Below are 14,551 nucleotides of genomic sequence, written 5' to 3' on the forward strand. Positions count from 1 at the left end.
CACAGCAAAGTCGAATGTCAGCTTGTGTCTTCCAGCCCCCTGAACACAGGTCAAATCACATTACAGTTGGCTCTCCACATCCATGGGTTCTGCATCCATGGATTCAACCAACTTCAGATCAAAAATATTTTTTAAAAGTGGACAGTTGTGTCTATACTGAACATGTACAGACATTTTTCCTTGTCATTATTGCATAAACAATATAGTATAACAACTATTTACATAGTATTTACACCGTATTATGTAGACTCATACTTAGGTATTATAAGTAATCTAGAGCCGATTTAACGTATACGGGAGGATGTGCATAGGTTATATGCAAATAAAATGTCATATGGTGTACATTTCAGAATGAGATATTCAATTAAAAGTAAGACACGTTCCTTGATATTGAAGCCAATATCCCTTCCTCATCCAAAGTGGTGATATTTGTGCAGGTAAAGCAGAGGTGGAGAGAAACTCAAATGTTATTTGGTTGAACATCTGTGGATTTTGGTATCCAAGAGAGGTCCTAGAACCAATCCCCCAAGGATCCCAAGGGATGACTGTAAATCTTTATCCCATACCCCAGGGAAATCCAGGGCCCTCCTGATATTTTCATATATTCCTGAAGGGCTTATGTTCTCAAGGTAAACTGTCTCCAGGCTCCAGCTCCAACTCCTCCTATTTGTTTTCAAATTTCACCCCAATATGGTGTCATGTCTCCTTCATCAATGCCCATTTTTGTAACCAGCTAACCTAAAGCATTTGATAATGAATTAGACTTCAGTGAATACTTCAGCTTCATGCAGAGGCGGCATACTGTGCCCAGCACCAAGCATTTTAAAATGCTCTATTAGCCAACCCAGGTCTGGTATCACTGATTCCCACAGCCAGTGCCTCCTGTGGTAGCCAGCATTCTGATATTTTATTAGTGCATTTCTTCTTCTCTTGCATATCCTCCTGGAAATCTATCTTCTCATTCTCTTGTACAAAGAAATCCAATACGTCAAGCACAATTGCTCACATCTGTAATACCAGAATTTTAAGAGGCCAAGACGGGAGGATTCCTTGAGGCCAGGAGTTCGAGACCAGCCTGGGCAACATAGAAAGACTTCAACTCTACCAAAAAAAAAAAAAAAAAAATTGGCCCAGCATTGTGGGACATGCCTGTATTCCCAGCTACACTGGAGACTGAAGAGGTAGGATGGCTTAACCACAGGAGTTTGAGGCCACAGTGAGCAGCTGTGATCATGCCTCTGCACTCCAACCTGTGGGACAAGTGAGATACTATCTCTAAAAATAAATAAATAAAATATACTTGCATATACAGACAGCAGAATTTCCATTTTCATCAGTGAATTTAATAGAAGGTGGCCATGCAATAAATGATAATTTTTCCTGTTGTGTGGGTAGAGGATGAAGACAATCACAGCACTGGAATTGAAAGCTCTTCTTGCCCTGAAATATGTCCTATCCTGCACCACCCCCAAGCCGAGTTAGCCAACATGCAAATTCAGCAGTGGAAGGGTGCCAATGTTTTTAAAAATAATTTGATTTCAAATGAAGCGTAGAATTATTTTTTCTAGATCTGTGAAATATGATGTTGGTTATTTTGATGGGGATTGTACTGAATCTGTAAATCACTTCGGGCAGTATGGACATTGTAAAACCACTGATTCTACTGATCCCTGAATGTGACACGTTTTTCCTTTTTTTTTTTTTTGTCATCTGCAATTTCTTTCCTCAGTGTTTTATGTTCTCTTTGTAGAGATCTTTCACCTTCTTGGTTAAGTATATTCCTAGGTATTTTATTTCATTTGTAGCTACTGTGAATGGTATTGAGTCTTTGATTTGACTCTCAGCTTGACTGTTACTGTTGTATAGAAATGCTCCTGATTTGTGTACATTGATTTTGTAACCTGAGACTTTGCTGAATTTATTTATCAATTCCAGGAGTCTCTTGTTGGAGAGAAAGGAATGCTTACAAACTATTGGTGGGACTGCAAATTAGTACAACCTCTGTGGAAAGCAGTATGGAGATTTTTCAAACATCTAAAAGTAGACCTATCATTCAATCTAATAATCCCACTACTAGGTATCTACCCAAAAGAAAAGAAGTCACTTTATCAAAAAGACATTTGTACTTGAATGTTTATTGTAGCACAATTCACAATTGCAAAGATGTGGAATCAACCCAAATGCCCATCAATTCATGAGTGAATTAACAAAATATGAGCCGGGCATGGTGGGTCACGCCTGTAATCCTAGCACTCTGGGAGGCTGAGGCGGGAGGATTGTTTGAGCTCAGGAGTTCGAGACCAGCCTGAGCCAGAGTGAGACCCCGTCTCTACTAAAAATAGAAAGAAATGATTTGGACAGCTAAAAAAATATATATAGAAAAAATTAGCTGGGCATGGTGGCACATGCCTGTAGTTCCAGCTACTGGGGAGGCTGAGGCAGAAGGATTGCTTGAGCCCAGGAGTTTGAGGTTGCTGTGAGCTAGGCTGATGCCACAGCGCTCTAGCCAGGGCAAAAGAGTGAGATGCTATCTCAAAAAAGAAAAAAAGAAAAAAAGTAAAAGAAAAAAACAAAATACGGTATGTGTATACTATGGAATACTACTCAGCCATAAAAAAGGATGAATTAATGCCTTTTGCAACAATGTGGATGGAACTGGAGACCATTATCCTAAGTGAAGTATCTAAAGAATGGAAAAACAAATAGCACATGTATTCGCTATTAAATTGGAATTAACTGATGAGCAGGCATTTGCACAGAGGGAAATAAAAGTCAATGGCAATCAAGAAAAGGAGAGGAAAAGAGGGAATGGGTGAAAACCTACCTAATGGGTACAACAAACACTGTATGGGTGATGGGCACACTTAAAACCCTGACCCAAGCATTATCAAAGCAATCCATGTAAACAAAAACATTTGTACTCCCTTAATATTTTGAAATTTAAAAAAATTGATAATAATTTGATATTTGATAGGGTTTAAGGGTACCATGGATGCTTTCCTGTGGGTTTGGAGTTGGACACCTTGGTCCTATTACATAAGGGACTCTGGATTTGCAAACACCCACTCCCGCACTCCCAGGGCCAATGGAAGCCAATGGAGTCCAGGACCACAGAGTGCATGGTGAGCAAGCAGGGGATGAAGTCCAGTGGCTTGTCTCTGCTGGGGTCTGTCCCATTCACCCCCTCTGCTCTCTCATACACAGGATCTCTTCATGTGCCTCTTTCTCTTTATCTCTGAAGCTGGTCCATCCTTCCATGCCCTCCTCAACTTTTCCATCCATCTCTAATACCCAGCTTAGGGCAATTTCTTCTATAAATCAATGATACTGATAGCTGTCTCTGGCCCCCATTAGACACTATCTATAGAAGTCAAGTGAGAATTCACAGCAAGAGATGTATATCTATGCTTTGAAATAAGAGTGGAGCATTATCCTCTAATATGAGTACAATGGCTTTCCTCTAATTGGCAGACTTATGAGTGATTTTTATTTATTCTAATTTTGTCTATTTGTGTTTTCTACATTTTCTAAAAGAAAAGTTTTTTGCAAGAACATTTCTTTTCTTGACAAAAAAGAAAATGAAACAGTAAAATAAGAGCACATGGAGAGGTTACAGGGCAGGCTTTCCGAGGCCAGAAGAGGCCTGCTGACTTGCTTTTCAACCTGCGTATGATTTTCAAAATTGAATTAGTTGTCAGCGTTTAGAAATAAAAATATTTTGCACCTATATCTGACGTCTCCTATGAGATCTTGCAGCACAGCCCACAGTAATTCAACTCCCCAGTGCCAGGCCTTGGTCCACCTCCTTGGGACTGGACATGCTCTGTCCACCGGATATGGCCTCTACCACTCCCTGTTGTGCCGTCTACATCATCACGTGGCCTTGGAGGCATTATGATTATTTAACTATGGGCGTCTGGCAGTCAGGCACCAACTTCCTCATCTGCCTTTCTTGTTTTAGAGACAAGGTCTTGCTCTGTCACCCAGGCTGGAGAGCAGTGGTGCAATCATAGCTCACTGCAACCTCGAACTGGCTCAAGTGATCTTTTGTCTCAGCCTCTTAAGTAGCTAGGACTACAGGTGCACACCACCACGCCCAGGCTAATTTTTTTAATTTTCTGTAGAGATGGGGTCTCACTTTGTTATTCAGGCTGGTCTTGAACTCCTGGCCTCAAGTGATCCTCCTGCGTCAGCCCCCCGAGTCACTGGGATTACAGGTGTGAGCCACTGCACCAGGCTTCATTTGCTTTTTTCCGGCAGAGAGACCACACCTCCCTTGCGTGACCCCGCTGTGGGAAGCGCAGCGCACAGTTCACAGTGAACCTGCCAGATTCGCTTCTCTGCAAGTGGACAGGAAGCTGTTGCAGGGAAATCTTTGCTCATGCCAGCGAGGGGTGAACTGAGGGGAAATGAGTTTCACCAGCTCTTAGGAGGAAAAGGAGCCGGGCCCAGTGGGTGGGCCCACCCGTTTCAATAAGAATCCAACGTCTCCGTGCTTATCAAAAGCAAACCAAGCCTGCGAGCCCTCTTCAGGTTTGTAGAGCTCCAGTCCACATCCAGGACATTTCCTCAGGATTAAATGAAACTTAAACCTGCTAAATAAACACGGCCACAAAAAAATCATTGGGAGTCGTTACCGGGCATCAATCATCGCTGCCAGAGTGTTTCTCGTCTTGACAGCTTACTGTAGGGAGGGAGCCCTGGGTGCTCAGGAACAAAGACCAGGAGGGAAAGAAGAACATAGCAACAGAGAGGGAAATCTTTGCATGGCGAGCTCAGGAAGGAAACCAAATGAAGGGAGACAGTTATCAACAGGACCATAAATCCAAGATCGGGCAAGGGGTTTTTGTGCTGGACTTTACAATGGGCTCTTCTTCCCCCTGTTAATCCGCTGTGATAAAAAGCTCTATTTTACTGAGTCCTCTCTGAGCCAAACATTGTGCTGAACACTTCACTCATTCATTTATTCATTTACTCATTCGATCAATTATTTGTCCATTCATTCGTTCAGCAATGCATCCCAGGTGCTGGGGATGGAAAGGTGAACAGGGCAAGGGCCCCGCTAACTGAAGGAGATAGAAAGTTAAAAAGTGAACACACGAATATAGGACGTTAGAGACTGATACATGCTACAGAGAAAAGAAAGCCCAGTGAGGGGAGGGAGGCTGGGGGTCAGAGGTTCTCTGAGATCAGCAGGTCAGTGGAGGCCTCTCTGAGGAGCAGGCTCTGGGGCTGAGACCTAGCGGCCAGTGCCACTATGGAAGGACCACAAGCAGACGCTGCAGGGAACAACAGGCATGATGCCCCTCCATGGACTTCCATTTGGCAGAGTTGAGGGCCAGGCAGGAGGCCCGTGTGCTGACCTGCACATGGAGTTCTGCCCATGTAAATCCAGTGATCAGGAGCACATCGTGGTCAGGAATGCCAAGTTGGGCAGACCCAGTCTGAAGCCAGGGTACTGCTGTGCTCTAGAATAGAAGATAGCTGGCCAAGTTCCCATTGCTCCTAAAATGTTCTCAATTTTTCCATGGCTTTGACAGATATATATGTATCCCAAGAGAGATGCAAATGTACTGACAGGGAGGATACTAAAAAATTACTGGACCCGCGTTCTCACCCGAGCTCAGTCGTAGATTTTTTTTCCTCGGGGACCCAAGCAAACTGTCAGCAGAAAAAGTATCTTCCGGAAGACAGCAGAGCAGCACTGTGCTTTCCAAATCAGGTTCTTCCGATTTTCAGTTGTTGTCATCTGAGTTCCTTAAGCCCATGGTCTCTGGGCTGCTTCTTCTACTAGGAACAGTTTGTAGAACTTGTCCCCTGGCTCCATCCAGGAGATGCTGTGGTGAGATGCCAGCAAGTGGCCATTCCTGTGTGTGCTTGTGTGACATTGCTCCAGGTACCTGCGAGACCCAGGTCTTCAGGGCAAGCCTGAGTTTCAGGGAATCAGCACCTTGGGAATAATCTCAACTGGTCACTGATGGGAGTTGGTAAACACCCCACCTCCCTCTCCTCTAGGGGACAACTTGAAGGCATGCCATGACATGCTCTCCCAGAGGCCCCCAACAAGACTGAGCCTGGTTACCCAAGGTGGTAACTTGAAGATGGCAAATGCTTCCCATCTCATTTCCTCACCCCTTCCTGGTGCTTCCTAGGACCACCTCCCTGACAAACTTCTTGTCCTCATATCCTGTTTCAGGGTTTGCTTTTAGGGACACTAAACCCAAGGCGCTGTCTACCATGATAATTGACATTCATTGTTCAGGACTAAACCTAGAAGTTACCTCTTCGTAGAATCTTTCTTTGATCTCCTCTCACCAACAAAGAGGAGTTTGGATCAGGAGTCTTGTGCGTAGCCTCTCTAAACACATGGAAGGTGATCAGTGTTGTTCATTAACAAGTGACCCATCTCTAGATAATAACTAAACACAAGGAGCTGAGATATGAAACCACACCACATTCCCTGCAGAGCTTCCTACAAAAGCATCTCTCCAGCTCCAATCTGCCCTGGTCTCACCCTCTGGTTAAGATTGGCCTTCCTTTGGAGGTCATATTGATTAGTGCTCTCTGGGGACACTTCTATTGACAGTTTGACTCTTCTCAGAAAAGCATGGCATAAACAACTTTTCAGATTTAGGCCGGTCTCCATTGCTCAATGTTAGTTGTCTTCCTGGAAATATCTGTTGCAGAAGAGATATTAATTACCAATGTAAGTCATTTCTCAAACAACAATGGACACATAGACCCAAGCATTCAATGTGCAGTGAACTATAACTTTTGAAAGTCAAGCCTCTATCTCAGCATTTGGCCCTGTCCATGCCGAAGATATTTCTTTTCCCCCAGGGATTTGTCCTGGCAAAGTAGCCTCCCCAAGTTTAAAGTACCAAGCAAAGAAGCACTGAGTCTTTACAATTCAATGATCAAAAGTACCTAAAATAGATCTTCATTGGTGTGAACTTGAAATTTTTATACCTGCAAACTAAGTCAGATTAATTTCTGGGCCTGAACCTAAACTAAACAGATTTAACTTCATTGCATTATAAGGTAAATGTCTCTTACGTATCTGTGACAGTTCAGTGGTAGCACAAAGCTGATAAGCTTCGTTATTCATTTTCAGAAGGCTTCCCTAGCAGGAGAACCATCTACTGAGCGGTGTACACAAGCTCCCCAGGAACTGAAACCATATGAACAGAAGATCTGTTTCCTAGAAACAAACCAGACCAACAGCAACAAAAATTCCACAATGAATATTGAGGTAAGGCTTCCGGGATCTTTGGGGAAAAGAAAGGTACCCTGATATCCATATTGCTCAAGACAACTGGAAAAAAGTGCTTAGAGAGCTTGGATAAATGTAGAAGAGGCTGACACTCTAGATGGGAAAAGAACTGGAAAAGTCATTTGCCAAAACCTCTCAGTGAGCAGTGACTTTATTATACCGAGCTTCCACACAGGTGAAGAAGCAAAATCCAGCCAACAGGACCCCGCGATGCCAAGGTTCCCTCACTTTCCATGGCACACGGATGCATGAATGGGGCACCAGCGTTGGGAGGCAGGATGGCTGGGCTGTTTATGAATCTCTTTCCTTTGGTTTCATGACAAATCTCAACAGTGGGGCTGGTAATTGAGCACAAAGCCCGGCGGACACACACACACGGTCACAAAGGCGGGAAACAATAGTCCGAAGACAGGAAGGAGATGAAATGTACAGAAGGGGAGTGGCTATATGGCGCGACTCTCCGTTGTGTGAAGCAGGGTCTGGGCAAAAACTGGACACTCTTGTAAATGAGAGTCAGTCCCAGGCAGGTGCGCAGAGGACAGCTGTCTCACACACAAAGAAAGCTCATATTCAAGCCACTGTGTTTACTGTACAATTATATCTACCTTTAATGTCTTCTGGGCATTATTCATAAGCTCCCTCATTGCCCAGCCAAACGTTTTATTTTACACGATTCTTCACTCTGTCTCTACTCAGCATCAACGCGTTCTTTTAGAATTAGGATGCTATCAAGTAAAATGGTACCAGTTACTGGGTCAGGTGTTAAAAGGCTTTGCCCTGATGTATAAACTATTGGGTAAATGAGGTGACAAGGCTCATGAAGCTTGGGCTCTTACCTGTCTGACTACACGTCTCATTTTCGTCAATAAAGCACTTAACAGAATTCAAGCTTGGAAGGGCCTTTGTCTGCCTCTGACAGAGGGAGAGTGGAGAGCTTTGCCACAGCAGAGAGGATCTTGGTGCTAAATGGTACCCACCCCACAGAAGCATTTAGTGAATGTGTAGGGGAGGGGAGACATAGACCTGGGAGAATTCTGGAATATGGGCTGGGGGTCTGGGAAGGCCCAATGTAAACATTCTGATACAGAAACGATCATTCATCTTTTTGAAAATAATCACAATGCAGTAACCCCCCCCATTTAAATAATTTAGTAAAGAAATTTTATAAGCATAAAAATATGACAAGTTTTCTAGAAATCTCATTTCAATTCACCTCTAAGAACCTACCAATTATTGGGCTTTGGTGTATCAAAAAAGAACACTCACAGTGATTTGAAAAGGCTACTTAAAAAACCTCTTCTTTTTCCAACAACAATCTGTATAAGGCTAATTTTAAGTCATATGCTTCTGCCAAAAAAAATAACACAACAGGTTGAATGTGGAAACAGATGTGAGAATCTAGTTCTCTTTTATAAGCCAGACAATAAAGAGATCTTCAGAAATGTAAAAAATGCCACCCTTCTCCCTAATTGTGTTTCTTTAGGAAAATATGGTTATTTTTATTATTCACATTAACATTGAATTATTGTTATTTCAATATTGTTATTTCAAAATGAATTGATAAATAATACTTTTATCAATTTCACATTCTAAGATGGTAAATGTTAATTTCAGTAGATTCAGCCCATGTAAATAAAAAAAAAAAGATCTCTGGAGATTTCAATATTTTTTGAGAATGTAAAGATGCTCAAGATCAAAGAGTTTGAGAACCTCTGATACCCAAGTTCTCATCCAGCTAAGCTCTAGCGAACGGTGGAAAATTTTCCTACCAAGATCCGTTTTTCAGCTCCAATCACAGAAATGTCAAGATCTTGAAGGACATCTTTGAAGAGTCCAGGTGGAGTTTCCACACTCACCTATCAGTCAAGCTCTAAGCTTCATCCCTTGCCTGAAAGACTGTCCATGGGCTCAGCCAAGTCTGCGCAGTGGGGGCAAAAGCTTAGTCTTAACACCCATTCTCCTGAGCAGCCCCTTTTCCTCTTAAGCAAGAGGATTCTATGATCCGGTGATGGCATCAGAGAGGAGCAAGCACATGTGAAGCACCAAGGACATCTCTCTCCTCAAACACGAATTCTCTGACACTCACATGCAGATGACAGCTGCCCAAAGGAGGAGACAGAAAGCAACTCAAATAGTCCCCAGCCCTGCCCTGCAGGAATAGTGCAAAAACTCATCCGCAGCAGGATCTACTACAGCTCAGATGCTGTCTGCACCTGTTTGGATTTCCTGGGGCGAGTCAGTTGGAGCTGGAGGATGTGCTTGTGGGATGCCCCAGCCACCCACTGTGCAGGGAAGAGCACCCCATTTGTTTGCCCATCTAGGAAGATGAGAGTGGGATGTATTATAACCACTGCTTCCAATGATTCTGAAGTTATTGAAAGATCAGAGCTTGCAACCCATCTGTCATCTCTTAGACCTGTTGCTGTTGCTTCCTGGAGTAAGAGAAAGTTCTTATGTACAGTTTTCTATATCTAATATGGATAAAGAGTAGAGACCCTTGAGAGGTCCCCAACTGCAGAAAACATGCTCAAACTTGGCAATTCGAGGGCAGTCAATAATTACGAACTGAAAACGCAAAATTGTCGATGGTGGCTGTTGAAGTCGGTCACTTTTGCCAACACTGGTATTCTGTTTCTCAAACTCAATAATGCCAAAAAAGCTACTTCCCTTAGGCAGTCTTGCTGATTGCCATGAATCTTCAAAACACTCACCTGGAAAAATAGCTTAAAATGACTATATTGAGTAGAAGATAGCACCCACCTTCTCTTGTGGTTTATAAAGCATTCAAATTTTATGTAAAAACCCACACACAATTCTCTGATTTTAAAGGAAAACAGCAAAATTACAAAAAAAAAAAAAAAGCCATCTTTGTCTTTCATGAGAAGACAGGAGCTCAGATGTGTATTCAGTTGTATCTCCCAGGGTTAAAACAATACTTCATCATTATACCTTTTTTTAAAAAGAAATTTAGTCACGCATTTATTTATTTGTTTAACAAAATTCAAAATATCATTGGGGTTGAAGATTTTGAAAGAAGTATTTCAAAATGTAAATCAAGGGAAATATGACAAAGAATCATTTCATAAATGTAAATTGGTATTATATGAAGTAGCTAGCTTTTTAATTTAACATATTCACATCTTACAGATGATTTTTTTAAATAAAAGATTCAGTAATTTGTCCAAAGCCACACAATTTTTCTAAGAATCAAAAAAAAAAAAAAAATTGGAAGACGTCTCCCTCACTGCTGGTCCCAAAATGGATATTTAATAAGTATTAATTTCTTTTTTTCCCTCTGAATTCAGATCTTGTTCATCTCCCACCAAATTTCCTTTTTTCTGCTTTCTGTGATTGTCATATAGAAGCGAATATTTATAATGAAGTAGACCTGCTGACTGGGTCACAGAGATAAAAGATGCTGACTGCTCCTGGCTCCAACTGGGTGCAGGTGATGGATGACTCCCTGCTCTTAAAGGGATACACCTGCCTACAGGTGGTTAAGGAGAGATCTATTTCTATACGTGGGACTGCCATAAATCAGAAAGAGATAAAAGCATTTAAAACCAACAAAGCAGGCAACATTTTTTGAGTAATTGGGGCTCGTTTTAGAAAACAAGAAATGTCTGTGTTAGTCCTTGTCTTTCAAACATTATTCTCTGTTTGGTTAAGCTATACAAACACCAGGACTCTGATGTAAGCAAGACTTTTTCTTTTTGTATGTTGTACATAAATGTCTTTAATCTTTTGAGTTAGGAATTTACTGGTTGAGTCTTCATGTGTAAAGTCAGCAAAGCTCTGAAATGGTTTTCCCTCCAAAAGGAAATTGAACAAGGAGGAGGCAGAGAGGCTGAAATCAGAAAAACAGACCAAGAAAACAAAACACACACAAAAAACAAGAACACACCACACAGTTTCCTGGAATAAGAGAGCAGGTGAGAGTCCAACTGCTTACCTCTGGGCTCGGGTGAATGTGCCTTGACTTGGGTCAGGTGGGGACAAAGAAAGTTTAGATGAACTTACCAGTTGTGAATGACAGTTCCTTCTTGGGATTTCAACAACAAACAAAACAACACCATAGTTAAATTTTAAAGTTGTGTGCTGACCACTTGCTTTGGTTCTTCTTTCTTTTGGCCCTTCTACAAATGCCATGGTCAAGGCCCCCGTGGTCAGCCCATGACCTGGGATTCAGCCAGGTCTCCTCCCTGCGTGGGCTGGAGAGCACAGGCAAGAAGTGCTTCATAAGTTGGCTGAGGGGGTGGGTGGAAGCAGAGGCTGCTACTTCTGGTTTAATTTCTATTCTCTCTTCCACCTGTCCTGTTCCAAGCCCCCATCCGTACATCTGTCATTCTAGCTCCAGGAACAGATTCCGCACAGAATGGCCACAGAAAGCAGTTGGACCTGGGATGGTCCTGCTTGATTGTTTTAACAAAAAGTGTGAAATTTTAATGCTTAAAATATACAAAGAAGTTTTCATCTTGACTCCAATGACTGTTGGGATTTGCATTTTTTTTTTCTGAAAATTTTCAAAGGATAATTTTCTGTGAATAGTAAACCAAAGGACTTTTGAATATTGTTGTTATTACTCTGTCAGGCTGTGTAACAAGTACCACAAACTGGGTGGCTTAAACAATCAAAATTTAATATCTCACAGTTTTGGAGGCTGAAGTCTAAGATCCAGGTGTCAGTCATGTTGGTGCCTTCTGAGGAGGAAGGTTCTCCATACCTCTCCCCTAACTTCTGGGGTTTTCCAGCAATCTCTGGTGTTCCTTGGCTTGTGGACATGTCAGCCTGGTCTCGGTCTCATGTTCCCATGGTGTTCTCCCTGCGCATTGTCATCTTGGATTAGGGGCCTACCCTACTCCCATATGTCCTCACCTTAACTAAAAATAATTTTCAGTGACTCTATTTCCACATAAGGTCACATTCTGAGGTACTGAGGGTTAAACCTTCAATATACCAATTTGTAGGAAGGACATAATTCAGCCCACAACAGTGGGTATGGCAGTGTGTTCACATGTATGAGTGTGCAACAACTCAATCTCTCTTACCAGACAGTCAATGAGCAGATATAACTTAAACACAAAGTATATATGTAATAGTGGACACATATACCATGTGTGCTGAGAAAGAAGTAGGATGACCAAATGTCCCTCTTTGCCCTAGACTGAGAGGGTTCCTAGGATATGGAACTTTCAGTGCTAAAACCATGAAAGCCCCGGACAAACCAGATAAGTTGATCACTCCAACAAGGAAACCTGTCTGTAATTTGAAAATTCACAAAACATCATCAATTCATGCCACATTCACAAATCTTTTATCAAACTCAGGTCTCTAATTGAAAAAAGAGTCAGGCACTTAGGGTTTAGAGCAAGAGTGAGGAACCTCCGGCCTTAAGGCCACATGTGGCCTTCTAGGGCCTTAAGAGCAGCCTTTTGACTGAATCCAAATTTTACTGAACAAATCCTTTTATTTTTATTAATGTTTTTGTTCGCCTTTTATATTTTTATTTTATTTTTAAAATGAATGTATTTAAAATACCAAAGAATAAAATAAGCTTCAGTGAAATAATCCTCCCAGATTGACCAGCACAACTAAAACATTAGTAAGCCATATGGGCTAAATTGACAGCTGCTACACTCATGATTTAGTTCTAACTTCCCCCACCTGACTAACACCACTACTGGGCAAGGATGGTTGGTGAGAGTTTATGGCGGTTGAGTAGCCAGTCTGTTGTTACCTTTTGACAACAGTGGACTGTGTTTCTGTTTGATGTGGTATTTGCAAATAGTTGCACAGACCAACAGTATTTTTTAATTCTATCTGCTTAACAGCTCATCCTGTCAAATAAGACTAAGAGAATGCTGAAGGAAGAAAACAGATTTTTTTAATGAGGATTGGGAATTGCAATGTTATCTCGTTTCTGCTAAAGATAAGGTGATTTGCTTCTTGGTGATACTGAAATATCAACATTAAAGAAATTCAATGCACACCAGCATTGTAACACTCATAAGGACAACAAATATTTTAAATTAGAGCGAGAGGCGTGAAAAGTTGTATTGCAGAAATTAAAAGATGAAAAACAAAAGCAAAGACAATTCTTTCCAGCAGCAATAAGACCTGGAAATAATGCCACTGAAGCAACTTATAAAGTAGTTTTATACTTGGGGAAAAAAGGGAAGCCATTCAGTGATGTAGAAATTGTAAAAGAATGCATTGTCAAAGTTGTAGGATGCTTAGACCCCCATAATGTTTCAAAGTACAAACAACTGCCTCTTTCAAGAAGGACCATAACTGATTGGCAGCATGAATTAGCCCTCAACTTACTAGAACAACTTCATGTAATACTTCAAAAGGAAAATACATATTATTCTATCACTTTGGATGAATCAACTGGTACTATTGACTCAGTGCAGGTTTTATACTTCATTCGGGTGGTAACAGAAGATTTTCTTTGCTACGAACAGTTACTCACTTTGGGCAATCTTGTGAACAGAACATGGAGAATAGATCTCTTCAACAATTTTCAAGATAAATGTGGTGAAGTTAGACTGAATTTGTAACTTTAGTAAGTGTATGTATAGACAGTTCAGCTTCCATGACACAAAAAGTATGAAGGGTTTATTGCACAGATAAAAAAGTATTAACAGATCCAGATGCTCTCATTTCTTTTCATTATATCTTGCATCAGCAAAATCTCTGAGCTAAAGCTACTATTTTAAGGGACACTTTGCAACAAGTTATAAGTATTGTTAATTCTATTCCTGCAAACAGCAACACGGCATTGTCAGTTTCATAACATGCTAAAGTTGAACGATGAGGCAAATATGGATTTGCCATCATTCTAAAATTGGCTATCACAGGAACAGGTGTTAGAGAACAGATTTTATGAAGAACACAATCACAAGTGTAAATTATTAAAAGATTTCTATAAGAATGCAGCATTTCTGTGTGATAATCACGTCAAATCAAAACAAATCGAATATTTCTTTGCAATGTAAAACTAAGTCTATATATGATAGGTGGCAAAAATCCAAGTATTTTGCAAAAAGATATCTTTTTTCAAAACTCTTCTTCAAAAGGAAATTTCAGATAAACATTTTCCCCAGTTAGCAAAGGTCACTGATGAGCAGGATGTTATGATATATGCAAATCATTTCAGAAGAATATGCAGCTGTTATAGACCTATTAATTGGTCTATAAGGTTCACTGACTTTGACAATCATGACTTCATACTCAAATTAGCATTTTAGCCTCATTTAATGGATATCACCAAGGCAC

The 14,551-nt window shown here is 41.2% G+C and overlaps 1 long non-coding RNA gene across 1 annotated transcript in view; it reads left to right on the top strand.

Moving 5' to 3' along the window:
- Positions 1 to 14,551, top strand: part of LOC138400892 (uncharacterized) — a 34,620-nt gene that overhangs the window by 1,997 nt on the left and 18,072 nt on the right. Inside the window, exon 2 of the long non-coding RNA XR_011236391.1 lies at positions 7,115 to 7,252. This is a non-coding gene — a long non-coding RNA (uncharacterized lncRNA). The remainder of the gene's footprint in view (positions 1 to 7,114; positions 7,253 to 14,551) is intronic.

The sequence above is a fragment of the Eulemur rufifrons genome, chromosome 20 (genome assembly GCF_041146395.1).
Source record: "Eulemur rufifrons isolate Redbay chromosome 20, OSU_ERuf_1, whole genome shotgun sequence".
Lineage (NCBI taxonomy): Eukaryota > Metazoa > Chordata > Mammalia > Primates > Lemuridae > Eulemur > Eulemur rufifrons.